This window comes from Tenrec ecaudatus, chromosome 13, assembly GCF_050624435.1.
Source record: "Tenrec ecaudatus isolate mTenEca1 chromosome 13, mTenEca1.hap1, whole genome shotgun sequence".
Classification (NCBI taxonomy): domain Eukaryota; kingdom Metazoa; phylum Chordata; class Mammalia; order Afrosoricida; family Tenrecidae; genus Tenrec; species Tenrec ecaudatus.
This window is the reverse complement of record NC_134542.1, coordinates 130,850,672-130,868,653: the sequence shown is the minus strand read 5'-3', so window position 1 is coordinate 130,868,653 and position 17,982 is coordinate 130,850,672. Positions and strand designations below refer to the sequence as shown.

At 43.9% G+C, this 17,982-nt stretch overlaps 1 non-coding gene and 1 pseudogene across 1 annotated transcript; one reads left to right on the top strand and one right to left on the bottom strand.

Moving 5' to 3' along the window:
- Positions 1 to 273: 273 nt before the first annotated feature.
- On the bottom strand, positions 274 to 414 carry LOC142425270 (small nucleolar RNA SNORA48). The gene has a single exon (XR_012779619.1). It is a non-coding gene; the product is annotated as a small nucleolar RNA SNORA48 (small nucleolar RNA).
- A 16,410-nt stretch (positions 415 to 16,824) lies between these two features.
- On the top strand, positions 16,825 to 17,292 carry LOC142424641 (large ribosomal subunit protein uL23-like; annotated as a pseudogene).
- The last annotated feature ends 690 nt before the right edge of the window (positions 17,293 to 17,982 follow it).

Below are 17,982 nucleotides of genomic sequence, written 5' to 3'. Positions count from 1 at the left end.
AGTATTTTTTCCCTGTCTATAATTCAATGGTCTAATCACATTAAAAAGAATTGTGCAATCATCACCACAATCAAATCCATTATCCACCCCCCCTTTTGATCAATCTTAGCAGGGTTACACCTACTTTTTAATTAATCTTTTTTTTCCCCCACAACCCTCTGTACCGCAGGCAGAGCTGGAGTCAGGAATGCTCTAGACACGTGGACCTGGGAATGGGATTCTACAAACATCTGATTATCTCTGCCCAGAAACGAAGAGTCGGACACCACAATTTAATGTGCCCTAGGCATGAAACAGCTCTGGCCACGATCTGGGCATCAAGCTAGGATGAACAAAGGGCTGCCAGTCTGCTCTGCCCCTGACTGATGTAAGAGCACCACTATTCAGGTGTCTCTTTGCCCATAGCCAGGGGATTAATTAACCTTTTTAAAAAAAGTTTTATTAACACATATTTACATATCATACAATTCAACCATTCAATCACATCAAGGAGAACTGTGCAATCATTACCATATCACCTGTAGACAACACCTCCCCCCCCATGGTTAAATCGCCTTTAAAATGAGTTGAGCAATCAGAGTCGGTTCTAGAGCTCCCTCCCCCCTCCTGCCTTCATTTAAAAAAATTTATGAAATTCCCTTTCCCTCCCTATCACCCACCCCACCATTGCAGCACCACTGACCCTTTCAAAAGTTATTATTACTGTGTATCCACCACTCCTATGCATCACAAACTGAGAAACCCAACAGAAACCATAAAAATACCAAAACAAAATAAGGTGGTAAGGATAAAATAATATAAAAACCAAAATACAAATAATGAGTAAGAAAGAAAAGACCCACGTCAACATCCAAAAAGCCAGGGAAGACATTTCTGTCATGGAACAAGTAAAAGATACTTGTACCCAGAACCAACTCAGATCCTGTCTGTAGGGAGGTCAACTGACCAAGTATCAATTCAATCCAGAATAATGAAGATTATAAAGGTCTCAGCCTGGTGGTAAGGCTGCCTGAGACTCTTGCCTGTGGCTAGAGTGGATCTGCTAGTGGCTGAGTTTGACTAGACACTCTGTAGATGGGTTTTTTGGCTCCTACTGTCCTCCGTAACCTTCTACAAATTAGGTGTTCATAATTTTAGATTGGAAACTTTTCCCTTCACCATATTTGAATGTTGCCATCTTTTGATCACACAAGCTAGAGTGCTTCTTCCATAGTGTGGTCTTAGTTGACTCCTTGTTTCGAGGGCTGCTTGTTTGAATGCAAGCCTTTAAGACGCCAGACACTATTCCAATTGATAGCCAGGCACCATCTACTTTCTTCACCGCACTCTGCTGTAACACCCTTATCTCCAGTGACCTTTCATGAAGGTAAGTATTGAGCAGGGCCATGTGATCAGAACTAACTGGTGTTGAATTGGAGTTAGAGGTAAATAACAGCCCAGACTACAACTGCTTGTTCATGGGGTTTGCACATCTCAGATTTACTTTGATGGTTGTAATATGACAAAATCACAACCCTATAAGACAAACTCCATCAATAGCAGCCTTATGCCAACCAGCAACCAAACAAGCAGAACACACACACCTAAAAAAACAAAAAAGACAAACAAACAAGCACAAAGCAAGCTACCAGAAGGAAAACAAAAACCCATATACCTAAAGAAGTACAGCATTGTCATTCTCCTCTCTGGGGTATAATCCTTTGCACTTGGTGATAGTTAAGGTTTATTGTGCCTACCTGGCCGATAAACACATGTGGGATTAATTGAAGGGTGGAGAGATAAATGGCTCCATGAGGCTCGCCTTTCTAGTTCTCTTGATCTCTGATGATCGGACCAGCGTGCAGCTATCTTAGCTAGTTCTCTGCCTCAGCTGGCAAGACTCCCTTTCTCTGAGACATCCCTGAGGAGAAGCCACATGGACTTACCCCAATGCAGCCCTGGATGCTGGAGAAGCCGTGTGGAGACCCCTGCCAGCGCTGAGATGCTTACACTGCCACTGGATTCAAAGACTTTCTACCCACTGGCCTGTGATCTCTCTCACTCGGCATCATTGTGTGAATTTTGTGAGTTTGAGGAGGACTTTGTAGATCAGTGTTGGACATATGGGCTAAGTTGGACTTTTGGCCTTGGACTGGATGGGGTTGGGATGCTTTCTGAATGTACTTACCCTTTATATAAATCTCTCTCTTATACATATATAAGTTTCTGTGGATTTGTTTCTCTAGCTTACCCAAACTGACACACACTCTTATCATCATCAATATCCCCAATGATCCAGCACTCCAGACATCATCGGTATGAGGAGTGCAAGGACAAGGGCAAGGGCAAGTACTCGTTCAAGTACAGCTCCACCTTGAGCTGCAACCCATGGCTTTTTGTCCTACACAGTTCAACCTCTCATTCAATTGAGCTCTGTTGACTTGCTGACGTATGTATTGTTGTTTGCTGTTAGGGGCTCCAACTCACAGCGACCCTGTGTATAAGTCAGGTCCACCTCATGGGACCCTAAGTGTGCAACAGGATGAAACCCTGTCTGGTCCTGTGTCACCCGCACAATCATTATGCTTGAGCCCATTGTTGAAGCCCCCTTATCTACAAATATTGAGATATGTTGGATTTGTAGTTGAATTCTTGCTGTTCCTGAGGAGATGTGAGTTCTATTCTGGGCCAATGCACTGCACATGTTGCCACCACCTGGCTTAGGGGAGGTCTGCACCTTGCTGTAATCCTAGACAGTCTAAGATGGAGCAGGAAGCCAAGCCCTGGCATCTACATCTGAAAATAAGTCAATGAAAACTCTGAACCATAATGGTCCAACCCACACTGATCATGAAGATGACATACAAGTGGGCAATATTTAGTTCTCTTGTGCATGGGTTGCCAGGAGCTAGGGACTGACTTGACAACTAACAACACACTTACAAACACTTACGTGCATGCTTAGTTGGCCAGACTGCGTGGTCAAGTATCCCAAAGGCAAAGAGTGTATTGTGTGGGAGATGGGTTGGGGTGTCATGGGAAGGGTTGGTGTGGATTCCTCCAGGGTGTCCCCAGGAACACTTCTGGACACAGGGGATCTGACTGCAGCTCTCTTCCTCTACACCCATCAATCTCCAGTCCCCAGCAGTCTCTTGCTGCCCAGACCTCCTCGTTCTGTGATCTTACGCCTTGGATAAGACTCTGCACCCTTCCAATTTGCCCTTTGATCAAGATACACTCACACCAGGCCAGGATACCTGGTTTCCTTCCGAGGCCCTACATCCCATTAAAGCTTGCCAAGTAGACACAGAGCAAACCATAACTATTGACTCAAGAGAAGTCCACTGGGCAGTGATGTTCTGGTCACTTTGTCCTAAAAGGGCCTCTGATATTTTGGGGGGTGCCATCGGGAGTCCTTCTTCTTGGGCAGGTATCGTGGTTGTTCGGTTAGCAGCTGACCAGGAAGTCCTCGGTGAGATGGGTTGGTAAAATAGGGGATTGAACACACACCAAAGATGAACTTGGCACCTGACAGGACAACATTTGATTCTTTTATATGTAAGTCACCATGGATACGAGCAAATAAACAACAACTAACAGAAACAGCAATGAAAGCGGCAGCAATGAACAACAAAGAGATGCATTTCAACCTTGCCTTATGCCATATAAAGACAAGTGGTAAAGTGCATGCTAATAATTCGAATTGATCCTTTGAATTCCAAAACCTTCTTGCTACTGAGATGATTCTGACCCGGTGGAGAAAGAGCAAATAGGAAATAGGAAACACCGCAATAAGTTGATAGACTGCGGAAGAAGACGTTATGTTTTAGGATCCATTAAGTATATTTTTTCCCTGCTCTTTGAACAAGGAATCCTACGTTTTCCGTTTTTTCAATCAGATCTTACAAATTATGCAGCTAGCACCGCTTCAGCTAATTATGTTATCCACGTGTCTCTGATTGCTCACTTGGAGGGTGAGTTCCTAAGAGTGTCTCCATCGCCTGATGGTTGGGAGACTGAGCAGTGTGGTTGGAACTGGGTCATCACTCCACACGTGTGAACTTTTGTGGTAACCATGATTCACGAACGAGAAAATCTTTAGGACATTTGCTCTTCAACTCCCTCTTTATTATGGTTTCATGTAAATCCAGGTAGCAGGTAATTCCATTCCCAGGTAATTCTTTTCCTACCATGAGGTAGTGTCTTTAATTTGCCCCTTAGATAATGTCTTAAAGTTAGCCAACAGACTGCTTTATATAGACTGTATCAGAGCAAATCGATTTAAGAAAAAAATCACAAGGAAATCAGTAAGAGTCAAACTTTTAAATGCAAAGTAAAAGCGGTCAGGTAAAAATGAAGCTATTGTTTAGAAGCCTTCATGGCACAGTGATTTTGTGCTGGGCTGCTAATCACCAAGTCAGTTCTAAACCACCAGCCGCCCCAAAGGAGTAAAATGAGGCTCTGTAGGGTCGCCCTGAGTCAGAATGGTAGTGGGTTTGGATTTGGGTTTTGGTTTTGGTTTTAGGTGGAAGGAGGAGGAAAGAAGAGACACTTTCCATTTTCGAACAACAGATGGCGCTGTAGCAAAGCAAATGGAGGGCATTGTTGATTAAAGGCAGTCTTGTCACACTGTGTGAGGTGTGAGGGAGCAAGGCTATAAACAACATATGGAAAACAGTGAATATTTGAATTAGGTGTGAATAACTAGATATTGAATCCATGCTTTCCACCTAGCTCACAATAGTGTTATGACAGCTGATTAATAAGTAATTGTAAAGGAAATGACTATTTATAGTAATAATTACAATAGCTTACATGCTTGTAATCATAAAATGGTTTCAAAAGTAGATGGAGGCAAAGTAAGTGATTATTCTGTTGTTAGGGAAATACTGTGGTGCCTCTTTGGCAGTGATTTTTATTATCATTCCACATTTGTCTGGATTTCTTAGGCAGGCACCATTGTGCATTCGTTCCATCAAGTTCCATCCCAGCCGCGGAATATAAAACAAGGAATGTATATTTTTCTACAGGATCCCTTGTCATACTTATTTGAAATTATGTACATGAGAGTAATCATGAATACCTCCTCATGTGGGGGAACTTTCTGGGAAAATATCTACTGTAGACAAACCAAACCAAAATCCCGAACCAGAAGAATAGTCTCCCACTTGAATCTCTGTCTCCAGCCTCTGGCTCTCGGATCGAAAACAAAGCTAAAAAGCAAGTGTATAGTCCCCAACTCCTCGTCTCCTCCTTCTCATTCCATATTTCAAATCCCTTTGAACCGCCTCATGCCGTCAGGGTATAATGAAATCCCTTGCTCTGGAAGGAAGCCATGGAAGATATTTCAAGACCTTTCCCTTGCCTTTCTGTTAGTAGCCGAGCTAATGCAGTTTACTTATTAGATGAGTCACCATGGATACTGATACATTCCAGCCAAGTCTGCCCTAGTGAGGGGAATTGGAGAATTGAGGCAATTATCTTCATAATTTAAGTAAACAAAGTTCCTCTCATTTTTGTTTTAGTAACCTGAATTTTTCAGGGGAAGGTCTAATTTTAGTTTGGAATTATTAGCGATGGTTCTTGTTCCTTTTTACTCTCTCATTAATGTGGCTAGCTGAGTGCTGCACTCTGCTGCTGCGAAGTAATTTAAGAACATGTGTACTCAGGGCAAATGCCTTATTGTGCTCTTGGACTTACGTTGTCATTCTTGTTCGCTGCCATCAAGTTGTCCCCAGCTCATCACAGCCCCGGGCACAAAGGCATAGCACACTGCTCAGTCCTTAGCCACCCTCACGACTGCGGGGGACAGGATTGCCTTGAACCACAGGGCCTTTTTTACTTGTTGATTTTTGGAAGTAGATCACCAGGCCCTTCTCCCTAGTCCATCTTAGCCTGGAAGGGCCAACGAAACCTGCTCAGCATGGTGGCAACACGCAACCTCATAGACTGATCGCTAAGGGCTATGTTTCAAGTGCACCGGCTGCAAATAAAAGCCCTGTCTTTGGCACTGAAGATGAGCGTTCTACCAGTGTCTCAAGCCTCTCAATGTCTCGATGTCTCTCAATGTCTCGAACCACCAATGGCTCAAGCCTCGCTCAAGAAGCGGTGTCAAGCGCTTCTACCTGACATTTGGGAAAACAATGGGAATGACCCTCATCTGTGCTTGAACCAAGAGAACAACCCAAAACATTTTTGGGTGCTAGACAACATCCAGATGGAAAACGGTGGCTGGGAAAGGACAGACGTTCTGAACCAGACCAGTCTACGCCACAACTGGTGCTGGCACCCCCAGGGGACTCTCTGGCTGGTCCCAGCTGCCTCTCCTCCCTCTTCTCAGGCCATGTCCTAAACTTCACAAGCTGTCTATCCCTTCTCGTGCCCCCAACTCAATGCTGAGAGAGCGTTGGCAGTGTAAGGCACCGCAGCAGTTTCTAAGTAACAAGGTATCGTGTTACTGGTTCTTCATGCTCATAATCGATGCATCACAGAAATCATAATCAATGCAGCAGTGGACTATCCCCTGTTATCTTTAGGCCACCATCATTTGGGTTTAAAGAAAACCCTGCTTTGGAGAATGTCTGTGGAGTGAGATGGAAATGACTACTTTCTCTGCTTCTTTTCGTACTGGGCGTTTTTGAAGACCGACTCAAATGGCAGTGTTTGCCATTGCCTGAGATAAGTGCTGCTTTGGGTGGCTCTTGTGAGCTACCTCGTCTCTAATTTCCTCCCACTCTTCACTCCCGGGAGATAGCAATGCTCAGAGGTCTGATTTTACAGCAGTTGGGCAGGGAAGGTGGAAGGGCTATATGATTGGATTGGATGTGTATGGCTGATGGGCTTGAGTTTTGAATCCCAATTCTTTCACCTCCATGATGTATGAGCTTGTGCATGTCTCTTGAACCTCAAGTTGTTGCTTCAGGGAAGCAAATCCCCAAGTTTTCCCAAGCAGGGTTAATCACTGTGTGTCGATTGCAGGATGTTGGTTAGAAATAACTTAATAAAAATGTCTGCCATTATGTAACACGGGTAGTCCTTCTTAGAACTGCTCTCTGTGCCACAGAAACATAGACATATTTTTGTTCTATCATGTGTCATCTTTCTCTGCCCATCTCAACTGGACTTTACCCATCAGAACTTATTTCCTGAAAACGTAGTACCAGCACAGCGCTGTAGGGACACAGATAACGTGCTGCCACGGCGCCGCCTTTAATGAGCTTGCACCTTTTTAAAGGCAGGACAAAACCCATATACATGAAATCATGATAAAATGTCGATAGCTATAGTAATAAGAGATACCGAGAAGTCTCCTTTGTTTTAGGCTTTGGGGTCGCTGCTTGATGAATTTTATCTAATTTAATCACCAAGAAGGCATTCAGTGAACACTGTGTTTATCACCCCTATTTGATAAGAGAGGACATTGAGGCTCAGAGAGGTCCCCAAATCACATAGGTAGTTACGGCACCACCAGGACTTAACCTCAAGCCAACGGACTCTGCCGAATCACCTCGCTTATTTATTCATCTGGGCAGTGTTGAGCAAGGGAGACCAGTTTTCAGAGGATAGAGAAGCGTTTGCAGGGTGGAGTTCACCCAGAAGGTTCTTTAGAGGTGCGGTGTCTTTTTCTGAGCCTCCCCATGCAAACCTTAAAGAGGGAATTGTTCAGAGGCACCAGAAGTTACACGTAGAAGTTCTCTAGGAAACCATATGTCTATCATTTTTCGGCTTGGATTTATGCCAGGGCCTGACTCTTCCCTGAGTAATTCAGTGCTGGTCAAGGTGTCCCCTGCCTTCTGTGATCTCATTTCGCTTTCATCAATCATTGTTGAAAGAACGAGGGTGTTTCTGGGCTGAGAGAGACCCCAGGAGCCCCACCAAGTGCTCTGGAAAGAGGGTGTGAGTTGTCCAAGGTCATACAGCTGTTCTTCCAACTGCTACACTGGTCGGTCGATCCTCTTTCCACACTGCGTCCTGTCTTTTATGGAACCAGGGATGGGGGCATGAGCTTTTGACATATTCTCCAAGCTCTGTTTCACATACTTGGTGTACGGTACAATTCAAATATACTTCCCCCCACTCTTCTTCTCTTTTCCAGAGCAATGCTGACATTATTGCCCCGTCTCTGGCTCCCTCATCCAAGTGCTACTCCATCGTCTTGCTTAGAATCAAACACAGTGCGTTTGACCCCCCTTGCACCTCTTGCACCATCATACCTCTCCCCCACTCCCTCCCACCCCTGCTCCCAAGGGGAGAGTTTTCACACTTAATCCTGAAGGTTTGGTTAGATTTTAAAGTTGGCCCTACACGCTCTTCCTGGCATCCACTAAATTGTTCGTTCAGCAGGAGACTCCTTTGTTTTGAAATAATGTCTTTATTTAAAACAAAATTTCTGAGCCTGGTTAGACAAATGTATAAACAGGTTTCGGGTTCAGAGTGACTTCTCCGAAGAGGCAGCCTCTCGCCTGCTGCCAGTAAGTCCCTGCTGAGTTGTTTGATGCATTCACTGCATTTTATATTGCTTAATGTGGCTTATGTATCTGCCAATAAATCTGAAATACAGGTCACAGAATATGTAGCTCAAGGAAATCCATAAAAGCAGTAGAGAGAGGCTTCGCTAACTGCAACCAACTGCCAAAAGCTGAGGTCATTTCCTCTTGCTAAAAAGGTAGAGCTTCATAAATTATTTTTATCACCTCCGGAGCCAAGCAAACAGTTTTGCACAGATGCCAAAGGGGTTTCATCGCTCCCCCCCTCTCACCCCTCTGGAAGCCGAACACATTCTTCTCCAGCCTCCTGCAAATGATTGTGCTTGCTCTAAGCCAACACTCCCAACTTTGCCCCCACCGGCATTCTGAACATCCTAGCATGCTGCATGGTCAGGCTAGGGACACAACCAATTGTACTGGGTCTTCAGGGCGTGTGACAGAAATATCTGAGCTCAGGAACTAGTCCAGACCTTGGTTTAATTACTCCCCGTGATGAGGAGTTGCGATCTCTTCCTGTAAGACATTTTTAAGGAGATGCTAGGTATGCCGAGGCAGTCAAAATGAGCAGCGAACAGTCAGCGGAGAACTTTATAGAAAACACTACTGAATTAACTTACAGTACATTTGTTAAACATGAGCACCTCTAACAATGACATTTCATTTAACAATGCCCTTTGTCTTTTCAGTTCATCAGTTACCTATTTCAGTAATGAACTGCAGTCATACCGTTCTGATTTTCTCCTAATGTAAAGGCCCAGCTCACTTCACTGCCAGTGAAGCATGATGCTATTATTCAGTTCCCGGCTTAGCAAAAAAGCTATAGAATAGATCACAGTTCTAATTGGCTAACAAATATTAAATCCTGTGATGGTTAAGGGCAACCAGTGACTCTGTTTAGCTTTCAATGGAAATAGGTAAAATAAAGAAAGGGACATGATTTGAAGTCGAGGAGGAAGAAGAAGAAAAGGTTCGCATGTATACTTTATGAGCAGCCACCTAAGTATCCATTGAAAAATATGAGCACACATTATATTTAATAGCTCAAATGTTATCTTAATTCTTTATCAACAATTCATGCAGATAGCTTAATACCAAATATTTTAGTTAGGATTAACAACCTGTGAAACAGAAGGTTTAGCAGATGAGAGATGGAATTTGTTCTACCTGCAGCCGCAGGGGGAGACAAATGCGAGCTTCGGGAAGGCTGGGGAAGGCAGCCGACATTCTTTTTCTGCCTAGCAAATGCAGGCAGATTTGGAAAATATTATGTCTATCGGAGCCCTGATTTATACTTCCCCGGGAAGGTAATGAACCCTGTGTCCAAACTTATTTCTGTCCCTCTTGCAAAGCTTTCCTCGGCATGAAAGATAGGTCCCTTCCTTGTTTTTCTTTTTCCACATGACAGAATCCACTAACATGCCCCTTCCCCCACCTCTTTTGAACTCACCCAAACATCTCTCGTTAGCAAAAGCAAGATGCAGTTCACCACAATCTCCCCCCACCCACCCGCCCCCGCTGAAGCAAAGGCGCACGATTTACAATAGATCTTTGGAAAACTGCTTTTTACCAGGTGCGGCTGCATCTATAGATCTCTCTCAATTACCCACAGTAAATTTAGGCATTGTACAAGAGCAAATTTTACAGTCCATGAAGAGATGAAGTGAAATCTAGATGGAATTCATTGTGACAGATTCCCAGTTAGTGCTCTGATGTGTCTGTATTACAGAAGATAGACATTCTATTAGCATGGAAGCTCCCATCATGGACTGTGAATCATCTCAGGTAATAGAGATGCCAAGCAGAATGACTGAAAAGCACGATTGAATTCCATTAGAGCTCTTTGTTTTTAAATCAGTCATTTCTTGTGAATAACCAACTCTATACTTCTTGACCCAATCTCCGAGTGATAATTGTGGACTAATAGTACAGTACATACATTAATCTGCGTTTCCGGGCTATCATCGTCTCAGTTACAGGCACATTTCCTAAATGCAAAGACCCACTCCTTTGAGGTCTGGAGCCCGTATTACAGATTTGTTGTTTCAGAAGCGGGCTCTTTCATTGTGCCAGTTCTAGTTTTGCTTCAGCATTACTATAAATTACTCCTTGGTCATTCCGGACACGGGGATTTTGTATTGTGACTTCCTACGCCTCCTCCTTACAAGATTCCACCCTCCGCCAGGGAAAAAGAATGCTCACAATAGTAAGTCGATCGAGAAACTGCTTAAAATGAGCCAGGTCTTCTTGAAACTTTTTTTATTTTACACCTTAGACATGTGGCTAATCATTAGAAAAATACAGAAACAACATCACATTTGGCTCCGTACACAGCCCCGCCTGGTCTATCAATCAAATATGTATGATTGATTAGACTTTGTAATTACTTGGATAATTAGTACAGAGCTTAGGTGTAAGCCTTCAGGAGGTCTACATAATTACCATTTGTACAGTAGGCCGACTTATGTGAGTTATTCTATTTAATGATAACATAAAGGCAAAGTACTTGGAATAGACAACCTGAACAGCAGACATTTCTTATTCCATTGCATTTGACACAAATAAGAGCTTTGCAAGGTGATGGCTTATGATAAGGAGGCAAACCTTTATCTGGGCCCAAACTTCGACATTAACATATATACATTAAAAAGAGGAGAAATCGGGTTTTGTGCCTAGTGTCTTGTACCTGACTTACAAGGCAACCGAGAGGTGATTCTGAAAGGGACTTTGGCATCCAGAGCAGTGAAACTCGAGTTGAATCGCTTCAGTGTTCTCCCATAAATCCCCTGGGACAACTTTGAAAAGCGCCGACTTTATATCTTCTGTCTACGATCGCCTATTTTCACATCAGGATGGACAACGCTCTCCTCGCCCGTGGCAGGATCTGAGACTGGCGTCTCTACACCAGGCTCTCTCCCCGATGCTGTAATGACAGGTGTAAGATTAACTTTGTGAGGTGTCTAGCCACTCATGCAAACTAAATTAAATTAATGGAACAAATTTCTCTCATAATTAAGATAAAAATTCATGTCAGCTGTAACCTTGCTGTACACTAATTATATACAAATGATTTATCATCTGCTTCACCCAGAATATTAATCCTTACCTCATTGATAACTGCAGCCAGTGTTAAGAGATGAGGGCTGATTAACTATGACAGATTGGGCAACCGCAGCCCGCAGTGCCGCCTGCACTACCAGGGAAACTCATAGCACTGGAGCAGCTCTCTAGGTTTCAGATGCATTCCCATGGAAACAGATGCATGCTTAATGAAGGATACTGAGATTATTTTCAATAATGACTGATATTGGAACCATGGGCAGAGCTGATCAATAACAATTAACCACTTAGTCTGCTAAAGACATGGTTAGAGGAAGCAGGTTATATACACATTAGGAGAACCTTATTCAGAGCCGAGTGCTCCATAATGTCTCTATGCCGAGCCATTTCCCTTGTTTCCCGCCTGGGAGGGGCTCTGCGGTGGAGGGATGGGAATGTGCCAAGCGCCCTCCTGTCGGCTTTGACCGCCTACTTATGAAATGAGTGATTGATGCTGCCAGCGGCTCTTTGGATGCTCTCAAGATAGCTGCCAAGTGTATCAAGCAAAGTCCAAAAGCAACTGTGACCATGAAACTAATATTGCTTTGTAGGGATTTGGTTTGGTGGAAAACTTTACTGCCAAGGCGTAACTCAATTGTACAGAAAAATCTTTTGATCTTCCATTGTATGCTCTTTTATTTAATTTTAAAGGGGCTGAGGCGAGTTGTGCAGATATTTAAGAAAACCCTCTGCTTTCGGCTCCTGTCATACTGTCTGGGACGGGCTTTAATAATACAAATTTAATAATAGATATGGTTTTCAAAGCTATTTGGAAATTTGCACTCTTATTTTGTATTAATTTAAATCACCCCAGGAGTCAAGATCTTGTAATGCTAATTACTAATATAGACTCCCAGAATCCCTGCCCTGACAGTCAGCTTGAAACATCCCCAAGTCCCTGGGCCAAAAAGTGTTAATAAAAAGTGATTAGCTACTTAGATCAACTCATATTATACTAATGCATTATCGTTCCCTCGAATGGCTTGTGTGCATTCTCATTTCTCTGAATGAAGACAATGGCTAAGGGGGACGAAATTCAGGCCTTTCAGTCACCATTGTTACTAAAAGAACCAAGCTTGGAAAAAAAGAAGAAAGAAAGAAAGAACAGGAGAATGCTCCCCCTTTTACCCTTCTTAGATTTCCAGACTCTAGATCTGAAAAATGCAAATAAATAGAAATAGCACTGTGCATACTGACAAGCAAACTTTATGCAAACCTGTGTGTGAACCAGCACAGGCAGTACGTGCCAGCTTGAACATGCTACAAGTATGCAGAAGTTTCAACATAGGTAAAGCACAGATCACAGCATTCTTCACCTGTTAGCCCTGAGACACTCTTCCACCTGATGTTTTCCACCTAACGCCTAGCTCACACAGGACCTCAGCAGTTGGGGCTCCACACCGATGCGAATGAATTTGGAACAGTATTTAGATGGCTGAGCAGAAATGGATCCTAAACACCCCAAGTCAAGGGCAGCAGGCAAGAAATAGGCTGACACATTTCTGTCATGAAGGCAACCAGAATGTCAAACTCTTGAAAGATATTGTCTGAGCTCAGTGGTGTGTTATTGTCTCAGTAAATACATCTAGGGCGGATCGGCAACTAGAAATACCTGTAAAAAATGCTCCTTAAAAATAAAGTCTCCAATGAATCCCTGTGAAGCCCTTCCATACCCTTCCAATCTCACCTTCTGATAAATCTTTTCTTTTTTTTTATTATGTACTTTTACTGGGGGCTCGTACAGCTCTTATCGTAATCCATACATTCGTCCATTGAGTCAAGCACATTGCCGTCGGAGAAATCTCGAGCTGAAGGCCACGTTCTGTTTCACACAGAGTTAAAGACAATACCAGTATCCCCCTATGTTCTACCTTCAAGGGCTCAGGCTCATTAGCTGATTGAGCAGACCTTAGCGAGGCCTCTATTTCCTACGACACCGTGGTCGTGCTTCAACACGGAGGACTTCAGACCCTCACAACTGAAACCGCTGCACCCCTGGAGCTGGCTGGAGAGCAGTGGAGGCAAGTACCCTGTCCCTGTCGTCTGAACAGAACGAAAGACAATAAGATCACTCAGGCTTCTGCTGCTTAAACTTATACCAAGAATGCTAACTGAATACTGTTTCTTACTCATTCATCTTGCAAACAAATAAAGGAAGTGAAATGTGCCACTAAGCTAACGAGGGCCGTGTGACACAGCTATGGATACATTTTCTCACTTGCCTAATGAGCAGAGTGACAGACAGTGAAGCAGGTCACACTTGGGTAATCCTCCAGTCACCAGCAGCGGCAGCAGGGCCCCTGCTAGGGCTGATAGAGGGGGTCAGCAGATGTAATAAATAGGCCCTGGCTCTGCTGGCCAGAATAAGTTATCACAAAGGGAGAGGTCTGGGGGATACTCCCCTAGGAAATGTAAACACAAAAAGCATCCATTCCATTAGAAGCAAATTAAAAACAATGGGGGGAGGGAGAAGGATCACCCACTTTTCCTTGGTCAGCTGCTCCGTGGTGGTGGGGCAGCTGTGAATCCAGAAGGTGGCGGCCCCTCACTCCCTACAGAGTCTGCACCATCCCCACCGCCCCACTGGAGTTGATTCCACCTCATGTGGCGCCAGGGGACAGAGCAAGAGAGGCTATCCCAGCCTGTCATCTTTCCAGAATCTTTCCCTTGGAGCAACAGGGTGGGATCAAAGAGCTACCTTTTGTTGAGCAGCGGCACGCTTAACCACGACACCAAGTCTCCCCCTGGGTCAGCACACTGTTTTAGAAACGTCCCCTGTTCTGAGCTTTGCTATCATGCAGGCTGTTTCCATTTCCTCTGGAAATACCACAAGTGGATGTAACAGAAACACCACAGGTGGATGGCATTATCACACATACCACCACCAATATATATATATTTAACAGTGTAAGAGGATAGAAGTCTACATTCAATGCCAGCTCTAGGTAAAGGCTTTCTCTCGGTATTTTCTTGACCTAGAGATTCTCGGTGTAGGGAGCCAGGTCCAAAGGATGAGTTCAGCTCCTGACTCTTCTCTCTTTGGTTATAGGTCTATCTTATCTCTGCTCACTTGATCAATCGCTACATCTCAAAATAGACTCGTTTAAAACACAATCTAATGGTGTACCTATAGCCAGTCTCATTAATACAACTGCCACCAATTTGGCCTCATGAACATCCTGTTGTTGTTGTTAGGTGCCTTCCAGTTGGTCCTGACACTTAGCTATCCTTTGGACAACAGAAAGCAACACTGACTCGTCTACACTATGGTCACAGCCTTATGTTTGTGTCTATTGTTGCATCCATCTGTCAACCCATTGTGTCAACCCATCTCATTGAGGGCCTTCCTCCCCTTTTCACCGACACTTTATTTTACCAAGCATAATGTCTGTCTCTGGGGACCAGCCCCTCCTGATATTATCAGCACCATAGAAGTTAGGATTTACAACATGTAAAATGATTACATCAGATCACAAAATGGAGGATGACTACATAATACTGAGAATCATGGTCAAGCCAAGCTGACAGCTGTTTTTTTAGGTTCACAACTCAATCTACAACAGTGGGAAAAGTGGAGGAGAAGGCTAATTGGGGCCTAGGCAGTGACAGGAGTGTCTGTGGGACAATCTACCACTGAACCTCTCATACCTTAATTGACTTTCTAGCAGTGCTTCAAGCTGATAAGGTGTGATAAACATGCCATCTCTGTAAACTCTGGTAAAGACTTTCTTTTACTTAGGTTTTGGTTTGTTGAACTCTATTGCTATGAAAGAAGTTACTTGAAACTCTTGGTTGGAGGAGTGAGAAAACAGGTTGAGAGCAAGCGTTCCATGCCTCTCTCCTCGTATAGCTAGTGGCTGCTGGCTATCCGTGGGGTTTCTTTGCTTAGAGACAGATCCTCGCATGCTGTCTTTTTTCCTGTGCCCTATTCTGCTTCCAGGGTTGTTCTCTCCTTTTATGAAACACTATTCTGACGGGATTAGAGTTAGACTGTTCTCATATTCTATTTCTCCAAACAAAGCTACAATGATAAGACTTCATAGTATCTTCTGGGAGGCCACATATCGGGGCCCACTATTTGCTAACTGTAACATCTGTGGGGTCAGGATGCATTACTATTACTCCACCTTTATGGACAAGGCTCAAAAGGAGATACTTCTTGCCCATCCTCACCACATTATCCGTGGACACCTGTTAAATCTGCACGACTTAAGGACTCAACAAGGTGTTTTCCAGGAAACCCCAAATCCGGTGTGTTCAGTCTTTAGTCATTTATTTTGATGACACATCAGAGGTAAACCCAAACTAACCCTATTGTCTTTGAGTTGACAATGACTCACAGTGACCTCAGGTGGTAGAGATGCCAACTGTGTTACACTGGATTTTCTTAGCTATCATCACTGTGGAAGAAAATCACGAGGTCTTTTTTCTGTGGCAGCCCTGGGTGGGTTGGCGCTTCAAACCTTTAGGTTAGCCACAGAATACAAACTGTAAGTAGCAAACCCACCCGGGGTCCTGTATTGCATGTGATATGGTTTTAAACAGACGTAAGATGATGATCACATTCCATATCTTTTCATTGTAGTGCTTTGATTATAACAATGTCTTTGAAACCAGAGGGGCCTGACTCTAGCTCTTGGAATAGGAGGGTGTTTCACAGGAGCTGCCTTTCCATCTTTTAGAGGTTCTTTGCTTCATTCGAATTACTAATCATTTAGAACATCACTAAAAGCCTTTCTCCCTAGCTCCCCATGCATGCTTAACCTAATTAACTATAAATGAGGAAAATGCTATCCACATTAAAAGCAAATGTTAACCTATAAATTATCCCACTCTTTCTGGCGAAGCTCTTTCCTTCCGAAAGCCTAACCGAGGGATGGGATCTTGGTTTGCCGATGCACTGTGCCCCTTCCCCCCTGGATTGGGTCAGAGAAGCTTCAGTTCATGGTGAATTCCTTTCTCCTTTTTCTCCATTGTATTATTATAATAATCTGTGTTATTTTGAAACTTCCCCCCTTTGGGGTTTGCTTATAGGAAACTAGAATAAAAAGGCAAGAAGCCTCCAAAATGCCCTCACAAGCCCACTGGGGTAGAAATTGCCAAATAACATCTTTGATTTCTCTCTCAGTGCAGGGACTCCCGGTCCTCACCTCCTTCTCATGGATAGATCCATGGATATCTTCAGAGACTCAAGTCACAGACCCCAAAATAGACGGTCTCTGAATTTCTCCATTAAGGTAGTCAGCACAGCGTTTTCACGAAGATGGTGCTGAAGGCGAAGAAGGATGCTCCGGCCCCTCCCTAAACGGAAGCCAAAGCAAAGGCTTTAAAAGCAAAGAAGGCCGTGCTGAAAGGTGTCCACAGCCACTAAAAAAAGATCCGCACGTCACCCACCTTCCGGCCGTCTAACACCTTGAGACTAAGAAGGCAGCCCAAATACCCTCGGAAGAGCGCCCCCAGGAGAAATAAACTGGACCATTATGCATTCATCAAGTTCCCCTTGACCACAGAGTCTGCCATGAAGAAGATCGAAGATAACAACAGACTTGTGTTCATTGTGGATTTAAGAGGCAACAAACACCAGATCAAACAGGCTGTGAAGAAGCTCTATGGCATGGATGTAACCAAGGTCAACACCTTGATCAGGCCTGACGGGGAGAAGAAGGCATATGTTTGACTGGCTCCTGACTATGACGCTTTAGATGTTTCCAAAAAAATTGGAATCATCTAAACTGAGCCCAGTTGGCTAATGCTAAATATAATCTTTTTCAATTGAAAAAAAAAAGTTAGCCAGCACAAATGTGACAAGGTCTCCCTCAAATTCTTTGTGTTAGTTACATCTCTGTCAACTAGACACTCCTTGCTAGGGGTGGAGTCAGACCTGTCCATCAGGTCACCTCCCCTGTTCTCCCCTTTGGGGTCATGGCCTTCTCATATTTAAGGGTCCCCTCTCTCCCCCTTCACCTTCCTGCTTGCTGGTCACTCCCAGATGCCAGAACCCTGCTGTATTTGCATCTTCCTTGGCTCCACACATCTCTGTCCGCACTGGCCTAAGATCTTCCTGCATTCTGCCTCATTGCCTGTTATCTGTGTGAGTCTGAAGAGAGACTTGTGGACTAGTATGGGCCTTATGGATTTGATTAGAACAGGTTGGGATGCTTTCATGATATATAATTACTTCTTGATATAAAGCTCTTTCTTATACCTGTATGAGTGTTACTGTTGTTCTGTTTGTTTTTTTTCCTCTCTAGTCAATTTGGCCTAATGAAGTCTTGTTACAAAGATTACCCACAAATACATGCATCTGATAGCCCAGATTAATTTGTCAAATCTGACCTTGGAGATCTGACCTTTAAGAACAAAGGGCAGGTCTCTGGTAAAGCATCATGGGGAACAGGGGATTTGCTAAGGGTCAGGAGTC